Source organism: Nannobrachium achirus (assembly GCF_963921795.1).
Source record: "Nannobrachium achirus genome assembly, chromosome: 11".
Taxonomy (NCBI): domain Eukaryota; kingdom Metazoa; phylum Chordata; class Actinopteri; order Myctophiformes; family Myctophidae; genus Nannobrachium; species Nannobrachium achirus.
This window is the reverse complement of record NC_137820.1, coordinates 41,951,834-41,971,384: the sequence shown is the minus strand read 5'-3', so window position 1 is coordinate 41,971,384 and position 19,551 is coordinate 41,951,834.

Genomic DNA, 19,551 nt, shown 5'->3' with positions numbered 1-19,551 from the left:
CCAGATTGTCAAATATAAGACACATGCTCACAACGCCTCGCAACTTGTGGGCATTTAGATCTGCTATTTTCACAATAAAACCGTGATATACAAAATGTAATGCCTCAACTCTTAGTGCTCGTCAGGGTGGGGGGGTCCCCATTTCAAATATGATCATTTTGGGGGTCGCGGGCTGAAAAGGTTGAGAACAACTGATCTAGCACTCTGACTGTGGGAGCGTGACGAACAAAAGGAGAAACACTGTATGAGCACATGAAGGTGGGGGATAATGAAAAAATAATCTGGAGCCTGACAAAGTGGAGAAGGAGGATAGTACAACATCACCCCCCCTCTGCTTCTCCCTCCCTCCCGAAAGAAAAAGAAAAACCCGAAATGTCTTACTTACAGACCTCTCGGCCTTCAAAGCTATAATGCCCTGAGGGCTGTGCTGGCCCTGACAAACAGTAAACCCATTGTGAACTTCAATTCTGGGTGATGAAGCACCCTAGAAATAAAACATGGCTTCAAGGGAAGGACAAGAGTGAAATGGAGACAAAAGGCCAGAACCCACACTGGGGTTTTGAAGAGAAGGTTAGCCAAGAGTGTCTAAAACTAAACGGGGTGGTGGGGAGTTGCTACATTAGCCTTGTAAATGTGTGTGCGTCTCTCTCCACTCACAGCGAAATAGCGTAAATCGCTCCGCCATGCGTCTGCTAATAAGCTTGCAATAACATTGATTTCTGATTTATTGACAGAGGCCTGTCACTGTCAGTGATACAGTAATCAGCGAGCAGCAAATCAAAGCAGCTAAATAGGATGCTGCATGTTAATGCAGGGGGGGAAAAAGTCATTTGTTTCAAATGCCCACGGGGAGTGTTGGAAGCACTGAGTCATTCCGCAAATGGCTGACTAGCACATAATGGCTGTCGGAATTTCAGGTCTCTGCTCAGTCTCCCTGGAGGGGATTGGTGCAAAGCTCTGGATTTTCAATTGAGGGGAGTAGCTTTGTTGCTTTGCTTTGATCCTTTTACTTTTTATAGATCATTTTTGTTGTGATTTGTAATCTGTGATCATATAGGCTTTGGAACATGCTGCATGCCAGTGTGACCTTGTGTGAGTGTGGCTTCTTGTGATGACTTGAGAAGGAAGTATCTGATTTTAAAATAGCCAAGATAAATTAATCTTAAAGTCACGCGCGCACGCACGCATGCACGCACACGCACACACACACACACACACACACACACACACACACACACACACACACACACACACACACACACACACACACACACACAATGGTCAATGGTCTTTTCTACCTTATGCTCATCCTGTCATTTTCTTATTTTTGTAGTTTTTATTTTTCACCAAAAAAAGTGTATTTTTTACTGTTTGCTCAATCCAAAGTGTGTTGCTGCAGTGCTCAGAACGTGAAGGCACAACATCATGTTTTACAGTGTACTCTATAACGTCGGCTACGAAGCTTACGGAGCATCTGCTGTACACAGCTAAAGCACACAGCTAAAGCAGAAGCACTGTCTTCTAATCTACAGTTTGGATCAACGGATTTACACACTTTCTTTCTTGCACATGTGATGTATAGGGGAGCATTTAGCAACACAGAGCACATTGGACATGCAGCCCGTTTTGTAGTAAGAACGTGAGAGGCGGGCTTGCAAAACAAACTTTTTAGGGCACACTAGCACGGGGAAAACAGTGAGCTTGAGTAACAACTGAACTAGAAAAGGTGACGCCTCATTATCAAAACTAGCGTGAAATATAAAGCCAGAGCTGCCAGACTTTAGAACACCTCTGCTTAAGACAACATATTGGCTGCGGTCCAACAAAACAAGGCAGCGCGTGGCGTGTGTGATGTCATTGCGCATATGCAGGCATCCATAGCGGAATCGTTAAGGACTTTGGCTAACGTTTCCAAGGAATCGATCCACGGGGATCCGGTGGGGGGAGGGGGGGGGGGGGGGGGACTCCTTTCAACTAAAGGGTTTAACTAATAATAATGCTTTGACGAATGAAGGTTTTCCAGTAATGTATTCCCAGGAATATAATGAGCAGCCATACTAGAAACAGCTTCCATAAGACACCTATGATATGTTCAAATGTCAACTGACCAATTATGCAAAGACAACTGGTTCCATTGGAATGAAGAATTGAGTCACTGATATTCCCAGACATTCTTTGCAAATAGGTATTAAGTGCTGAAAGGGGTTGAAAAGAGCCCAGTTCAGAATCCGCCATCACACTTCAGGACATTAGCCACGTAACCATTAAGAGCCAGAGCGATATGTCAGGTCTGGCCAATATATCGGCCATCAAGTTACAACATAGGTATATCGGCAATTATGCGATCCAATGTGTCTCAATTTGATCTACAAGATCTACAAGATCCATGTTTCAAAAACTGTAATCAAATAGATTTTTCTCTTTTTGACAAAACATCAGTCAAATCATCGGTAGTCTCGTGAGCCAGACTGTTGCCTCCAACAATTTTCAAATGTACATTATCTAGACACCAAGTTAAAGAGTCTGGGTCTAAATTCAAAGTCGAAGATCCAGACTTCCTGACACAAAGACATCAGGTGGTGCGGATGGGAACAATGACTTTGTTCCCTGTGCTGACTCTCAGCACAGGAGCCCCTCAGGGATGCGTTTTGAGCCCCCTCCTCTACTACCTGTACACCCACGACTACGTGGCCCTGTTCAGCTCCAACCAAGCGATCAAGTTTGCGGACGACACCACAGTCATAGGCCTGATCACGAACGATGATGAAACAGCCTACAGGAGATATGTGGAGAACCTGGAAACATGGTGCCAGGAGAACAACCTTCAAAGAATGTCCACGACCACAGACGCGTCCGCCCGCGGATTAGACGTGTCCTCTCCGGGGACGGAACGCAAATTAGACACGTCCGCTCAGCGGAAGGAGCGCGGATTAGACGTGTCTGCTCCGCGGACGGAACAAGGATTAGACGCGGCCTCTCCGCGGACGAGGCGCTGCGGCGGGGAACGTGCATGCTGGTGGGACAAACGGTTCTCGATATACGCAGGGCACATACATACTCACAGAGATTTCTCGCATTTATTGTAAGATATACCGCTGCATTGTCTGAGGGAAGCCAAACCAAAATACAAAGTACAAAATATGTAACATAAAGTACAACCTTAAACCTTGAACATCCACACATGCATACAGTACATACGTACGTACATACATACATTCATAGCTTATATACACACATTGTAGCAATTTGGTTATGTCCACACAAAGGAAATTGCATACAAGGACACAACTAATACAGGTGCAGCGAGGTTAGCTCCACAAAATCACTGCCATCCAGCACTCCATGGGCACAAGCAGTAAGCGTCTCCGCCATACATGACACACACAGGCTTTCCCGCATCGTAGCACACAGCTCATGAGCACACACACCAACAGCATATAAACGCCACCGTTCGGCACACTCCCCCTCAGTAGGAATCCACTTTCATGGCACATTTAGGAGCCAGTACATCGGAGACCCGTATCAAAGCAAACAGGCACACAGACAGGAGCTACCATACAGCACTGTCACACCCACACACACAGAGATACTGTAGACAAAAAGAGAGAAAGTCAAGAAAGAGAGATAGGGTGAGAATGACTGAGAGGAAGAGGCAAAAGATAGACAACATGAAAAATTATTAAAATATGAGAATGAGAAATATACAGGATGACATTGCCATTGAAGGATTAACCTAGAGTGATGAAGATGTGTCACAGCCTTGCTGTAGCCTACGGTCCAATTTGGATGGTAAGGGTGATAAGCAATTTACCAAGAACCTAACAGGGGAACATTTCTGAAAATGCAATATAAGCCGAAGAGGTGAAGAGAAACACCTTGTGCAGTGGCATACCGACATATTGGCTTAAGAATTGTCTATTGTCCATTTTTACCATGCATTTTATGTATATTCAACATTGTGTCACGTTATTTGATTCTTTTTTAATCTCATGTGGAGTGGACTATGTCACTAAAGCATTGATTATGTCTATATAGTTTCAGTGCTGAACCTCGTGCACTTTGCTACAATACCTTATGTACAGTACATACCCAGGGATTAAAGCAAAATGAAATCTCACGACTGAAAGTGTTTTATGGCCTAATGTCTGATTTGTGAAACAGTGCGACACTAGCGCCATTTCATGATTAACACAATATGTGAAATGATGATGTTTTAGTAACATTGGTCTTGCTGTTCTACAGGTGAAGAAATCACAGACTGAGGCGTTAACCTTTGCTTTTATGAAATATCCGAGGCCATTCTCCAAGAAGATGCTTCTGAACACATAAACTGTTTGAGTACTTCAAATGCTCTAATCTTAAAACAATAACCGAAAATAGGTTGGTCTGCCTATTGTAGACAGCCTATTTTCGGTTATTGTTTTCTATGGAATGCAAATGACTGAAATCAGTTGGCATTCATAATTTACTTTCAAATCTGAATTTGTTCTTTGGTACAATCAAACAAACATAACCAGATAACAGCTTAAGGCTGAAATAGGTTGCAAATGCAGCAAATAATATGCTTTCTATTTAGTTCATACTTTACAGACAAAAACAGAACACCACAATATTTTGGCTACAGCCTGGCCAAATTGTATTTTAAGATTATTTTTACACACACACACACACACACACACACACACACACACACACACACACACACACACACACACACACACACACACACACACACACACACACACACACACACACACACACACACACACACACACACACACACACACACAAATTTAGGAACAATTGGCAATCGGCATCTTTTACAATTATACATCCAGTGCAAACATCTGAGTAAATGGTGCCCAGTCAACAAACAGGGTAAATACTAAGTAGAGTGCAAAGATATTTGGGCAAGAGTTACATAATATTGGCTCAATGACATTCACAAACGGCACAGTGTTAGTTACTTGCTCTCCATACAGATACAGATTGCACAGGGAAGACACACTATTATTAGACCCCGTCTTGAACACAAGAAGAATATACAAAAGGAGGCCTTTTGAGCTTTCACAAGTTCTTAAAATAATCCCTGTTACAGCCCCTGCTGTCCATCTTCATTTGTATTCCAACACAAGCTTTTTCAGATTTCTGTTGGATTATTTTGAGCCTTAACTAACTATACCACTATTGAGAATTCATGGTAGTCAACACAATGCTATTTTGACCAAATGCTATTTAAATACAATATATGAAATGTAGACCCTGTGTTCGGGTAGGACACATATAGGCACATACTGGTTGACAAGTGGTATTGCCTGAAGCTCAAAGAGCACTATCTCCCTCTGGACGAGAGGTCATTTGGTCTTAGCTCAACTGAACTGACATTTCATCTTGGAACCGCTGGTTCCCAAGGCTACTTACGTACTTACACCTCTATAAAGAAGTTCAAGTTTACTTCTTCTGGACCCTTTTCACAGCAGTGTCTTTCTTTTTTCAACGTGTGAATGCAGCTGAAGGTAATAACCTTTTCATTGAGGTATTTCTTTGTGCCAGCATGACATTAACTACACAGGAGCTGCAGTACAGGATGGCCCAAAGCAACACTAAACACCCACAATTAATGTTGTTACAGTACCTTCCACTGTGTCTACCAGTCAAATTGGCTGCTGTGAACCACCAATGTTTATAAGCAATCCAGGTCTATGAAAACAAGTCCAAAGAAGCATTGTGAGCTTGTAGATCTGCCATTTAAAAATAATTCTTGGGAAAAAGGCGACACATTTGAAATATCTTTACAAAAACATTGAACAGCACAAATCTGCTACGGGGGTCCCTGGCACAAAACGTTTTCAGATGTGGGGATACGTTTCCAAATGACATTCATTTTGGGGGGTTTGTGGTGTGAAAATGTTATGGAATCACTGCTTTTAAACAACATTAGGTATCAAGCCTGAATAAGCAGCTAAACTTTAGAAACAAGCCCAAAAGAAAAACCTGCAAACCTCGCAACTACCAATATTTGCCCAAAGTCGCTTAAGGTAAGCAGACATGGCAACACGTACTATGACTCATCTGCAGCAGCAAAAGATTGGCATCATTCCTTTACAAGTAGTTGCACAAACCCTAAAGCTGTGCGACTGTTATTTCCCTGGAGAAGTATAGCTGATTGCAGAAAGAAAAGCACACAAAAAAAGTGATTGAGGCAGCAGAGATTATTTGACAGCTACAGGTAAAAAAATATGACGTTGAGAGATAGCTTGTAATATTATAAACTTTTGTGCAAGAATGGATCGTAGTCTCCTCTGCATGTCTCTTCTCCTTACCTCATCTATTATCCATGCAGCTGGGTAAGAACGAGACGTCCCTAAACAGTGAGTAATGATTCCAACCTGTGCTGATGGATCCAATGGTTAAGACTACACTAAATCAGTGGTTCTCACAAGTGGTGTCCAGGGATAGGGGCTGTCACGATTACACAATTAAGTTGACGATGAATCGTCACACAAATAATTAACGCTTAACGATTTAAAGGGATATTTCACAAATTGTATCAAGACACTCCCCATCCTGGGCTCCTTCCTATACAAACCCCTTGTAACTTCAAACTCCATTTTAACCATGATAAAGTCATTGAAAACAACCGTTCTTGGTTCTGGTGACTCCTGATGCCCTCCTAATACGTGAGTTGGCCATGTTTTTTCAATTACTTTTTTCATTTATTTTTAATAATTATTTTAGATTCTTTTTTTTAAATATAAAATAGAAGAAAAAGTAATTGAAAGAATACGGCAGCTCACATATTAGGAGGGCAGTATGAGTCACCAGAACCAAGGATGAAGAAATATGTTATATGTAAATAAAATATATACTGTATATAGCTGATGATCTACAACAAGTCACTTTGTGCTGCGCTGCAAGCTTGCTATGTGCCATTTGCTATCGCTATTTAAAAAAAAGAAAGTATTGGAAAATGTTGAATCATTTAGTATTCCACGGTCCGCGTCCAAATACGTATCAATCCTTGACATGCAACATTTTGAGAAGCACTGCACTAATTGGATCATTGGAGTAAATGGTTCCTTGTCAAGGTTTATCATTGTAACTTCAAACTCCATTTTAGCCGTGTTAGATTCATTGAAAACCCACATCCTTGGTTTTGGTGAACTGCTATTGTGCTTCTAATACAGTAAGTCAGGGGAACATTTTCCAAATAAATCATAAAAAAAACAATTGAATAAACACTGGGCAGCCCCTCACACATTAGAAGGCCAATATCAGTCACCACCAGAACCAAGGGCGGGAGTTTTTAATGTTTTCAAAATTGAGTTTGAAGTAACACGGGTTTGCTCGCAAAAGCCAGAGTAGACGTTAAAATGACCCCAAATATGTTTGAAAGTGAAATATAATAATATAATATCCTGGCTCAGCTGGCTGGAAGTGGACCACCCAGAGGTCAGGGTCTTTTCAGAAGAGTATACAGTGATTCATAATTCCACATGCCCAGAAGGACTGTCTGGCAGCTGTTTGTTCCTCAAAAATTTACATCGGCATGGTGTCCCATATCCCAACGGTCCTCAGACACTCACACACTTATTTTGATCTTTAGTGAGTTCAAGTGACGAAAATATGACTAAAATATGACAAACTAAATGGAATTTTATTTAAAAGACACAAAAATTAACACTGGTGCTCACTGATTAATTTGTCTTAACACAGAAGTTCTAAGCTGTAGCTCTAAGGTGGAAGACAGATGAAATCACCATGGAGTCCTCTGTCTGTCTGTGTCAGTTGGGCATTTGATTCGATTGAAAGAACAGTTTAATTGCTCAGAGAGTCCCCCCGCCATCAGGCTGATTCAAACAGTGCCTGGAGTAGTTAAAAATGTACTAGTTCAGACTTTATACCCAGGAGTCTTCAACAAGGGGTCCGGGACCCCTTACCTCCCCCTGATCTAAGGTAAGGATTACCTCCCCCTGATCTTTTAATTGATTTTGTGTTTATTTTTGCACATTTTTTTACGTCATTTTTCTGATGAAATCTTCTGCACAGTACTGTGTTCTATCTGTCTGTCATTCAATGTTATATGAGTTTAAAAAAAGGATCTCAATTTAAATAAGCCATGGTCTTTCTTGGGTGTATCCTTTTAGTTGACCGTGTACCAGTGAACTATACTATCATGAAACTGTACCTTTTCCTATGCACACTTCTAATAAATTCTTAAATCAATCGATCAATACATGCAGATAGCACCGAACAGCACCCATCGCAGTACTTGCATGTATGCTCTGTTGGCGCACAAGTACGCCATACATGGCGACAAGTGCACAAACTGCAAGTTGGCACCTCGACAGCCTTGTTAGTTATGTATCGTTTACCAAACACTACTTGTAACAGTATTTCTACATCGAAGTATTGATTAAAAATATTACTTTTTCCACCACTGCTCCCCGTACCGAGGATGCCGTTTCATGTTTTTCATGGTTTTATGATGTGAAATTTGACAAACTCCTCACGACTCTCTCTCTTATGGTTCTGATGCTGGCTGAATAGTAATAGCTGCTGGTCTTTGATCACAGTGGAGTCCCTGAGGTTGCCTGTTATAAAGTGTCTCATGATGTGAATACCGCATCGCAGTGCTTCTTAAACTTTTTCATGTCAAGGACCGCTAAATTAACATGTATTAGGCCGCAGCCAATATGTATGCGGAAGAGTTTTGCGGAAGGTTAAAAAAAATGCAACGTCTCCCTTGAGAAAGCAGGCATACTCTACCGGCATGGCATGTCAAAAACTGGTCAAAATGACCCAAACAGAACTTAAAGGCCATGTACATCAGAATCTGCTGCAAATCACATGACAGAAGACTGCCGTCATGTGACATGACTTATACCAGTGTTTTGATGCTAGACCCTAGAGTACAACACCATCTTGTGGGCAGTGTGCCAGGCTATGCCCTAGTGGGCATCGCCTTCATTAGAGGAACGCCCCCACAGCCCTTCAAATAAATAAACTACATTTGTTTTCTACTTCCTGTGTAAATGTCAGCACTTTTATTATGCAGCGGGGGATGTGGGTTTGAATCCCTGGTAGGAAGGAACAACATGAAAGTTCCAGTGTGCATCTTGAGGTACAGCACACACTTCAATGGGATGCTCTCCTCACACTGCGCTTCGAACTGAGGAATGAAGCTGCGCAGTGATAAGATTTCCATCTCACTACATGACAAGATGGGCTTCCGCAGAGACGGGGCAAGACCACATGAAAGAGGGAAAAGAGGGAGAGATGGAGGGTCAGAAGATAAAAAAAAAGCGAGAGACAGAAACACAGAGAAGGGAGGAGGTCCTGAGCGCTAAGCTGGTTAAGAGAGGAGAGATAATGTGAGGAAGGAGGGTGGAGAGATAAAGACATGTAGTTTCTTCCTTCAGAGTTGTGTCATGGAAGGCACTTGTATTTCTCATCTTTCTTTTTGGCCATTCACTGGCACCCCATTTACTAAATCCTATATTAAAATTGTCTTATAGGTTTTAATTTGAAACAACCGATCACTCGTGGTCTAACGGCTCTGAGTTATAATCTATGTACTATACCATGGCTTGCGGAAGCAGCACCATCCTCAAATGATACAGTGAGAAAAGGTCATTTAGGTTAGTTATCCCACAACCTGGAGAGTTACGACTGCTCTGCGATGTTATCCTAAAAGGTCATTGCTATACTAAAGTACATTAACGGCCGGGCTACACCAGGCTTTTCAACGCGCGTCTGTGCATAGAATTTACTGTGCGTGTAGGCCTACATCGCGTTTGGAAAGAAACAATGTATAGCAATGTTACCGGCTACACCAGGCACGTGGATAGTGCATGCTCTAAAAATGTTGTACATGGACTCTCTTGTCTCCTGTACAAATACGCACGTGGTGCACCCTCCTTGGTGTAGCCAGGGGTGTTTTGCACACGCAATTATTTTCACGGACAGTGCATGCGTGCGGGCAAATTCTCTGGTGTGGTCCGGCCATAATCCTGACTGGTTAAGTTAAGAGCGTCCATGTACAGTATGGTGTATACTAAGACATGTTTGTTATGGACACCATCAATGGTTTTGCTGGATCAGCCAAAAGAGAACAGTGTAGTAGAAATAGACCTTGGAACAGTTGTTGAATGACAGCAACAGGCAGATTAGAATGACCCCGGGTGAGGAGAGATGGAGGGACTCTGATGGGGGATGTGATCAGTGTAAGACCGTGCTGCTGTACACAAATCCCTGCATGGCCTTGTAGATTATTTTTTGGGAGGAAGAGGAAGGGTCTGGTTATGTGTAGATAAACTACAGACGGCACTTGCCTCGTGGTAGCTCCGCACGGCGTTGCAGAAAGCCTCGTCGGCCACAATCTGAGTCTCCCCATTCAGGAAGGCCTGGAAGCGTTCCTTCACCGCCTGCAGCTGCTGCTTGTTCACCTGGTGAGAGGAAAGAAGAGGGGACGAGAGATGAGGCGCGCGAAGAAGGACAAGAGGACGAAGGGAAGACAACGAGAGGGAATGGAGTATGAAGAATGAAGTGGAGTGTGGGGTGGGGGGAGTGAAACAGCAGTTGGAATTTTAAATTATTACCGGGATGGGGAAGAGGAATTGCAAGAGATGACAGAGGATGTGAGAGTGAGTGAGTGAGTGAGTGAGTGAGTGAGTGAGTGAGTGAGTAGCGAGCGAGCAAAGGTGATGAGGAGACATGAAGAGGAAAATGATATGAGAAGAAAGGGGAGTGCACATTTGATTCCAAATTGAAATGGAAGAAAAGCAGACGAGGCAGCAAAGAGAGAAGAGAGGAAGGGACAAAGGAAGCAAAGAAAGGAACCAACAATTAGATATCAAATGAAAAACAATCCCAAGTTGTATATTACACTACCGTCTCATGTGAAATACAAACATATACTGTATTTATTTATAACTAGAGATTCAGGCTGCAACCCTCACATCTACAGTATGTCGCCGAGCTCCATATATGGAGCAGACTGATTTGTTTGCGCCTGATGCCATGGCGACACATTGAGGCTAGAGACAACACACTTCATATTTTGGCGTAGCTGCAATGGGGAAGTCCCTATATGGTTATTATGGCTGAGTCAAGGTGACGTGGCAGCATGATCCGTAATATGTATACGTACTGGTATATACTGTACTAGGTTCACAGTCACACATAGAGTACATCACACCACCACCAAATGTGTTTGCAGGTAAACACCACTAATCAACACTACTCGAGGGTAAAAAAAAACCGATTTATTGTTTTGTTATGTAAAGTTACATAGGATGTCTTTATGCATGCGAGTATTAGACATATCGTTTTATTATATACTACAGGTAACCGTTACAACTGTGTGTTGTACTTCTATTGAAGCAGAGAAAAAAAATACATTAACAAAGCCCTGTCTGGGGAAGCCTGTCTTATTACAGTTACAAATGTCACAACACTGAAATGAGCTTTCACTCTACTTGCTTTGGAGCCATTATGCATTTTATTCATAATGCATTACAAAACAGTGTTACTATTAAATTAATGTTAAACACATACAGTAACTGAGAGATGACACACAGTTACATCATGTTTTATAATAATATTTAGTATATCATCCAGCACATGATTGATACGGAAACATCACAATCACACTTGTGTTTAGTTCACCGTGTGAGAATTTAGCTGCAAGCTTTTTTGTTGTCTTTTTTCCTTCAATCCAACCACTGCCTCCTCCTCTTCCTTCTAGGGCAGTTTAGCGGAATAACTCACAAACAGGGCCAAACAATTACAATAATTTCATGGACACTCCGTGTGAATGTGGCTGGCAGGATAAACAACCAAGCTTCAGAACCAATGGTTTCAGCTATGTCTTTAAGAATCTGCCCACATGTTCTGGAAATGAAGACATAATTTGTAGAACGATTGCCCTAACGTATTGATAACATGCTTATAAGAACATGGATGCTACATGAAAATGAACTGAACTGGTTTTATAGGGTAGGCTACACGAAAAAAGTAGCATATTATTATTATTATTACACTAATAAAACGGTGTTGTCGGTGGGCAAGCAACATACCGTACTTAGTGGTGTGCAGCCGGCAAGGGAGAGCTCTTGAACCAAACATTTCATACCACTCTACTTTCAGGTAGCCCATGTCACAACACAAGGCATATTCAATCATTTGTGGGGTGGACACGTGTGTCCTTTGCTTTCTCTTCTGGGTTTTAGTTCAAGTCAAACCTATTGACTGGCAGCAGCCATGGATGAATCACCTTGTCCACTTGATATAACCCATTAAGAACCTAGGCCGATTCTACAAATACCCTCTAAACCAGTAGTCCTCACACTTTCAAGATTTTTAAAAAATGTTCAAAAACAGCAGATGTACAAGCTCACAACACAGCACGAAGTGACGAAATGTGAGCTTGTACATCTGCCATGTTTTAATAGGCACCACAAAAATCTAAAATGACACAGACGCTTTCCCCGGTTTTAATGGGATAATCAGTTCTGGTCTCGTGGTCTGGGAAAAGTTTGGGACAAGAAATAAAGCTCTAGACAGTTACAGTCAGCACTGTTCACAATTCACAGCTTTTTTCAAAGTTTTGCCTGGATAGCTCTCAAGATTTCTGAGAAGAAGGGAAATGTAAAAAAGTAATACTAAATTGAAAGCAAGCCGTCTGGTAGCCAGACTAGACGGTTCGGTGGAGAGCAACCCTGAAGGACGTCTGTCTGAAGAGCTGTGATTTGTGTCCAAAATGTCCCTGAGGGGAAGTGCTGTACAACCTCCATCAGGTTTTACCCTTGTGCAGAAAGTGAATGGAGGAAAACAGGTGCTTTCCATCGCACGCTTAGTTTTCATAGGTTGTGGGGACATTATATAGAGACATTATATAGACTTCCATTCATTTCCTGTGGCCTTACCCTAACCGTTGTGGGGACCTACTATTTGGTCCCCGAAAATGTCTATTTCTCCAATTCTACTATACTTGTGGGGACATTTGGTCCTCACAGAGTAATAAAAACCTGTCCACCCACCCACACACACACACACACACACACACACACACACACACACACACACACACACACACACACACACACACACACACACACACACACACACACACACACACACACACACACACACACACACACACACACACACACACACACACACACACACACACACACACACACACACACACACACACACAGAGAGAGAGAGACACACAGAGAGAGAGAGAGAGAGAGAGAGAGAGAGAGAGAGAGAACAGAGTGATAAATCCAAGATATGATTCCATTTCTCTGTACAAACTGGAGATACAGAGGTGCAGGCATAAATCCAACAGAAACTCGACAGCCAGGTTTTCATAACAAGCATCAATCTACATTCCGCAGTTATGTCCCTGATTTCATGGGTGCGATGCAGATGCACCGTCTCTGTCGGGTGGAAACCTCATTATGTCAAAAAACGCAACTTTTCAGGATTCAAATTCAAAAGCATCATAAGTAGCAGGCCCAAAACATGTCGCTTCGCGCCCACGTTTCAAACTTGTGCGTTGATTTATGAAAAAAACTAAACACAAAAAACTTTGGAGTCAGAGAAGGTCATACAAATAGCAAAAATAGCTGATCTACAAGCTCAATGTTCTGCAAATCCCCTGAAAATCTACCGTCTTGCCAATGGCAGGACACGTGAAGTGTTGAAATGGCACATCTGTGGGAGGTTTCTGCCCGACAGCAACGATATGTTGTGTGGTTCTGTGAAAATGTGAATGGGTTGTGGAAAATAGATAAGGCAAAGCTGGAAAAAACTATCACGCGCATTGAAACGAAAACATGAAATTGAAAAAAAAAGAAAAAGAAAAGAAGAAAAAACGTATACTGTATGTGTACAGCGACTTTCCACAATGATTCAACTATGTTTGGAGATTATTTGTTGGGGTCTATTCTATTAACCCATTAAGATCTGAGGCCGATTCTACAAATGCCTTCTAAATCAGTCATTTCAATATTTATTTATTTATTTTAAACAGTAGATGTACAAGCTTGCAGTGCGACATGAAGTGACGTCGACCTTAATCAGGACGGACAATCTTTTGTCTGTCCTGATGGAAATCTATTTTGGGGGGCTCCTCAGTTCAAATAAGATTATTCTGGGGAGGGGGTTGTGGCCTTAAAAGGTTGAGAACCACTGCCGCAGAGATATCCTCATATATTATCATATATGGAGCTGACCTCTACATCTGATTCCCATGCCCACCTCTACATTCCCATTCCCATGTGGTTGCCCTAACACTAATAGAACCAATCATCAAGGACGATGATACACAAAAGAAGAAGAAGAATCCCTTTTATGCCCAACAATATTAAGCACATATCTAGTGATGTCATACAATACCTGCTGACCTGTTTGTGTTGTGACATCACATTGTTGTGACATCACCTCATCGAAGATCAAACCCTGGATATCCATACAGAGGGAGACCACTGGATCATCACCTACATCTCCATATATGGAGCTGACCCCTACATATTAAGCCTATATTGTGCCCAGTAAGACTGAGCGTGTAAGATTCAAGCCCGATCAATTAAAAGGTGTTGTTGTTATTGTTATATATAACAATAAGTGGTGTCGGCATAAAGGTGTTGACTGATGATCTGTGATCATAGCAACCCATTATTGCTCACATTAATTAATCACAATTAATATTCAAGCCGTTGTGTTTTGCTACAGTATGTTAAAATATCCATAATCGTCTCTTTTGGAAACCTCATACTGTCCAAAACTGTTTTCAGGATTCAAAAGTAGCAGATCTACAAGCTCAATCTGTCGGGCTTGTGGATCTGCCAATTTCTTTTTTTTTCTCTCTCTTTTTTTTTTCATACGGAAAACGTATGTCCAAAACCTGTTAAGTTGGATCCATTGAATGCAGTTATTGTTTTGAGTTTTGTATTGAAATAAAGGCATTTAAATTTTCAACAGAATAGTGTGCCTTGCATATGTAACTAAGTTCTCCTCAAGAACTCTGCATACTGTTTTTCTACAAACAAAGGAAGAAAACTTAAACCCATCTGTTGTTTATCAAGCATTTCAGGCTGTGACACCTAAAATAATCATATTTGAACTGGTGACCAACAACCCTGATTAGCACTTGGAATGTAGGAGATGAGGCATTAGATTTAGTTTGACTCAGTTCTACAAAACCTGTGCATTACATTTTGTTTGAGTCAGTTCTACAAGCTAACAACGCCTCGTGCTGGAACAATTGTTGAGACTTTCTTATATCATTTGACAATTTGGCCAATGTTTGACCGGTTTTAAACTGAAGTGATATTTAGAAGGTCCTGGGTTCGATTCCCTGCCGGGGGACGCTGTGGGCACTGGGGGCGTGTTCCTCCCTCCGCGTCATCAGTGCCCACACCCTAGGTGGGGTTGGCGATAGGGCCTTTCTGTGTGGAGTTTGCATGTTCTCCCTGTGTCTCCTAGGGTTGATACCCTCACAAAAACATGCAGTAATCCTGGTCTCAATAATTCCTCCTGACCAGCCGGGGCGCCTGATGGAAGGGAAAGGAACTGGTTGGAATAACGTGTTCCTTCCACGCACTACGTCCAAACCAGGGAAATCTCCACTGTCAGGTGAAAAGAAGCAACTTGGGCTCCTCATACATAGAAGGAAGCATGAGGTCAGTCCGTTGTGTCCCCAGGCGCGGCAGAGGGAGAGCAGAGCCCAGGATTACATAGGCAATTGGCACTGAGTGAAAAATGGGTTACAAAATCGTGGGATAAAAATTATAAGAGAAAAAACTGAAGTGATATTGCTAAACGCTAAATATTATCAAAGCATACTACGGCACCCACACTGCCCTATAGTAGGGCAGGAGAGAGGGGTCTACCAGCACCCCAATGACATGTTTTCGAAACCTGTTTTTTTTGGACCGTTATGATGTCTAGTTATGATTTCTGCTTGTTGCCGTCGCCAACTAATACCCCATGGGGTTCATTTTTAACCTTTTCTCACAACTATTCCCGATCTGAACCATACAATGGTCATAACAGAAAATGCCATAACGCTTGATGTAAACAACCTACAGGGACAAATGAACACACTTTTCTATATGATTTTGACCCAGGGAATTCATTAAAGTGGTTATTTTTAACATGTATGCACATCTTGACCTTATTTCAGGACAGAAACGGTGAAAAATAACCCAAAAATGTTCAAAACACGTCTATACTTCTCTTTGTACAGATAAATTAAGGTGTATTCTTTTGATACCACAGGTTTTTTAGGACCCTTATGATGTCTAGTTATGATTTCTGCTTGTTGCCGTGGTCAACTAATGTCCCATGGGGTTCATTTTTAACCTTTTCTCACATATCCCCAATTAGTGTGGGGATTTAGGGGAGCAAATGCTAATTTCGTGCAATTTTGACTTAAAGCGCGAAATTTTGCACAGATGTAGCCCAGGGCTTGCTCTAATGATTTAGCTAGGGCGCCCGAGTCTGCGACCTTCGGGGTCGCCACAGCGGTCAAATCAAGTTGGGCTTCCATTGACTTTCTATACAGGAGGAAAATACCCAGAAAAAGATTTTTTTTCTGGGTATTTAAGGAGGATCTGAGGGGTCTAACTAGGGGTTTGTCATGATGCTGAATCCATTGCAGGCATTTGTTTTGCACAAAAAACATTCTGTGGGCTAGAAATGGCCTCAGAAAACAATACACGTATGGGTGAGTATTCATGTTAGTCGGAGGCCTTAGGGTTTTTTTTTCTTGTGCTAATCAGTCTAAAAGTTCAAAATTTTGCACAGATGTAGCTCAGGGCATGTTCTAATGATTTAGCTAGGGCGCCCGAGTCTGCGACCTTCGGGGTCGCCACAGCACCCACACAACTCTGAAAAGTGATGACTCATCACTTTTCATCACTAAAGTCGATGGGAGCCCAACTTGATTTGGCCGCTGTGGCAACCCTGAATGTCGCAGACTCGCCCTAGTTAAATCATGCTCTAAATCATTAGAGCATGCCCTGAGCTACATCTGTGCAAAATCTTGAACTTTTAGACTGATTAGCACGAGAAAAAAAAACCCTAAGGCCTCCGACTAACATGAATACTCACCCATACGTGTATTGTTTTCTAAGGCCATTTCTAGCCCACTGAATGTTTTTTGTGCAAAACAAATGCCTGCAATGGATTCAGCATCATGACAAACCCCTAGTTAGACCCCTCAGATCCTCCTTAAATACCCAGAAAAAAAATCTTTTTCTGGGTATTTTCCTCCTGTATAGAAAGTCAATGGAAGCCCAACTTGATTTGACCGCTGTGGAGACCCCGAAGGTCGCAGACTCGGGCGCCCTAGCTAAATCATTAGAGCAAGCCCTGGGCTACATCTGTGCAAAATTTCGCGCTTTAAGTCAAAATTGCACGAATTTAGCATTTGCTCCCCTAAATCCCCACACTAATTGGGGATATGTGAGAAAAGGTTAAAAATTAACCCCATGGGACATTAGTTGACCACGGCAACAAGCAGAAATCATAACTAGACATCATAAGGGTCCTAAAAAACCTGTGGTATCAAAAGAATACACCTTAATTCATCTGTACAAAGAGAAGTATAGACGTGTTTTGAACATTTTTGGGTTATTCTTCGCCGTTTCTGTCCTGAAATAGGGTCAAGATGTGCTTAAATGTAAAAAATAACCACTTTAATGAATTCCCTGGGTCAAAATCATATAGAAAAGTGTGTTCATTTGTCCCTGTAGGTTGTTTACATCAAGCGTTATGGCATTTTCTGTTATGACCATTGTATGGTTCAGATTGGGAATAGTTGTGAGAAAAGGTTAAAAATGAACCCCATGGGGTATTAGTTGGCGACGGCAACAAGCAGAAATCATAACTAGACATCATAACGGTCCAAAAAAAACAGGTTTCGAAAACATGTCATTGGGGTGCTGGTAGACCCCTCTCTCCTGCCCTACTACTACTAGTGCCCTAGGGAACATAGAGTGCTGCTTAATGTGAAGAGGAAGCGGTGAAAGAAATGGTAATTCTGAACGTATTGCAGTGAATGCAGTGAACAGCATTATTCTGCTCTCCAGGGGGCCAGGTTATGGCCCTCTGGTTGTAATTATTAGCTCAACAAGTCCTTGAATCATCCCACCCACTCAGACCATGTCCTTCAGCCAGTGGTGTAATGTAACAAAGAACATTTACTTAGTGCTGTACTTACATAGAGTTTTAAGGTATTGTTACTTTAATGGAGTATTTCCAATACGTAACAGAGGCAAATATTGTATTTTTTACTTCACTATAATTATTTGAAAACATTAAGTTACTAGTTTGTAGATTTGGATTAGTGTTACAAAACATACATTAACCACTTCAGCCCGAACATTTGAAAATAGCAGATCTACAAGCAATCGTGACACATTTGAGAACTTGTAGATCTGCTGTTTTCAAAAGATTTTTATACATTTGAAAACTTGACATGCATAATGAGTATGTTCTACTTTTGGTACTTTTGATACCAATACATGTACTTTTTAGTTTTACGCAAGTACATTTTGAATTCCGGACTTTTACTTGTAACAGAGTACTTCTTCATTGCAGGATTGACAATTTACTGTATCCACCACCATTGCCTTCAGCTAACCTGCTCTTATACCAGAGCAACTTCACAGTAAAGTAAGTCAGCTAGACGTTCAGTGTCTTCAAAGGCAGGGAGAGAAGCACTGGCCAGGATTGGACACGCTCTGAAGACCATGACTGGTGGTGTGAGGCAGAATGTGAATTGACCAAGATGTTGGCATAAATCTGCGCTATGTAACTTTGCTGTTCTATCCTGGATTTGAACCCAGGTTTTTTTTTTTACCACTGACATTTTGACATACAAAATGACTGGACTGGATAACACCAGAAACACCCTGATAGCCCCGAATGACCATAACAGGTCTATAACTCTGAGTGTACAAATGAAACCAAATGGACACGTTCCATTTGTACATACACTCTCAAGAGTTATGGGGTCCTCGCAAATAAAACGTTTGAGAACCACTGGTAGTGGTCTCATAATGTGCCATACACGGCATCAAAAGTAAAGTGTCACATATTCTGAAGAAAACCTGGAGACTTGAAATTCAGTTATTATGATCAAAATAAGAACAAGTGTTGCCGACACGTGTCGCTCAAAGCATGGATTGGCCTTTACTCTGCTGCCCATCCAAGTAAAGATGGTGCTCACAGAGACAGAGCATGACTGCTAATGATGCACCACAACACTACAGACAGTACACTGATGTGCTCCATCATCACCTCTGCCAGTGTTTGCAAGATTCTGCGCTCATAGTGAACATTTGTGCAAACCTTTGAAAAATAAATATATAAATATATATATATAAATATATATATATATATTAGGGATGCGAATCTCGACCACTGAGGCGATACGATACGGACCTCGATACACAGCCAGCGATACGATATAATTGCGATACATTGAAATCCTGACGATACGATACATCACGATCCACCCCTGTTCCCGAT